Below are 1,771 nucleotides of genomic sequence, written 5' to 3' on the forward strand. Positions count from 1 at the left end.
CTCTCAGAGGGATTCAGGAGATGCTGGAATTTTGGGATGCTCACCCCTCTCAGAGGGATTCAGGAGATGCTGGAGGTTTGGGATGCTTGTCCCTGTCTGCTGAAACACTGACTGATGTTTTTCTGGAATAAAACCCCAGAGGTGGAAGGGTGTTGACCTGCCACAAAGGCATGTGGCCTCTTGGGAAGGTGGAGGTTTCCTGGACACACATCCAGAAGCTGTGGGCTGAGGAAGGYGATGCTTGCAGAGCTGTCTGTATTTTTAAGGGTGGTGAGAGCAAATCTCAGTGGCTCACTGCACACACTGAAAGGCAGCAGAGGTCTGAGGTGCCCAGTTATCCYTCTGGCAAGTTTTCTATGGAAGGAGGAAAACTGGGGCCCGTGGATTTCCATCATAGATGATTTGTGCCTCTGCTCAGCACTTGGCTGCCTGCCTGTGAGGGCTTTGTGATAAGACCCTGAGCAAAGATCTAGCATGTTTTTAATCAGATGTTTCCATTGGCTTTAATATATTGTACCTATCAGATTAGAGTCACTCAGCAGAAGCCCAGCCTTCCACACAGTGTCCCATTTATCCTTGCTGCTGCCATGTGCCCAGCCCTGCTCTGCTGATGCTGGTTCTGGTTGTTCAGTCCTGTTGTGGGGGTTTTTCTGGAGGGGGGAGTGGTGCAATTAGCCTGGTGGAAGCAACCAGGCCAAGGAACATGGAGCAGTAAAATAAAGTCTTGATGACATATTTGAACTCTTGGAGACCATGGGTTATCTGATCTGCAAGGTCACTGCTATTCTCTGGGAATGTTGAAAAGAATCTGCTTCTGTTTCAAGCTTAAAGGGCYCTTCTTGACAATTTTAGGATGCAAATTCAGTGTTTCTGTAAGTATGTGGGGTTGGTGAGTGTTTCAGACTGTTTAGTACCTGTAGGTTTATTCTCTTTTCTTTTAACTGCTCATCAAAAGCATACAGAGTAGAATTAATTTTAATGAACAGAAAGAAAAAGTGRCTCCAGCAAGGCTCCTTTTGCTACCAGAACTGAATGAAATGCAGAAAGGAAAATAATAATATAAAAATGAGAAACCTACAAAGAACCTAAAAAATTCCTTTTAATCATTTAAGCTGTCATCAGTAGCAGAAATAAGGAATTATATTTCAGACATGACTTAAACCAGGCATGCCTTAAAAAGAAAAAGGCAAGTTGATAGTGCCTGAAGAGTCTGTGCCTGGGAATAAAAAAGTGCAGAATTAGGCCTTGGGAAGCCAAGTGTCTTTTCCACTGTCCAGTCTGTAGCAGAAAAGAAATGATGGCCCTTGATCTTTAGCAGCTCTAACAGATGGGCTTGGGGAAGCAGGAGGAAAATAACATCAGTGAAAGTTTTGTCTTTCTGTATTTCTGAAAAGTCAAAAGGTTAGGAGCTATTCTATTATAGAGATTGGTTATAAATGTGATTAGCTTAACAGTGTTCTTCTGTAATACAGATCATAAAGTCCTGTCAGAGCGGAATCGAATGCTAAAAAGTTGCATAATAACTTTCACAGACCATTAAGCTTTAAGACTACAGYGTGGGAGTTTATTACAAAGAGACCCTCTTAGAGCAGCAGATACTTTAAGTGAGAGGTATTTCCCACCCTGGGCTTTATTTGCTGCCAAGACTGATTTCTGGCTGTGTTTATATTCCTATATGGGCTGGCTTAGCTTGGCAGTGGGGTTGCTGCAGTGGCAGGAGGAGCCCATAGGAAGGGGTTGGGCAGGTTGTTATTCTCCTTTCATGGGAAGT

The sequence above is a fragment of the Malurus melanocephalus genome, unplaced genomic scaffold, assembly GCF_030028575.1.
Source record: "Malurus melanocephalus ecotype Western Australia unplaced genomic scaffold, MMel_1.1 scaffold_182, whole genome shotgun sequence".
NCBI classification, from domain to species: Eukaryota; Metazoa; Chordata; class Aves; order Passeriformes; family Maluridae; genus Malurus; species Malurus melanocephalus.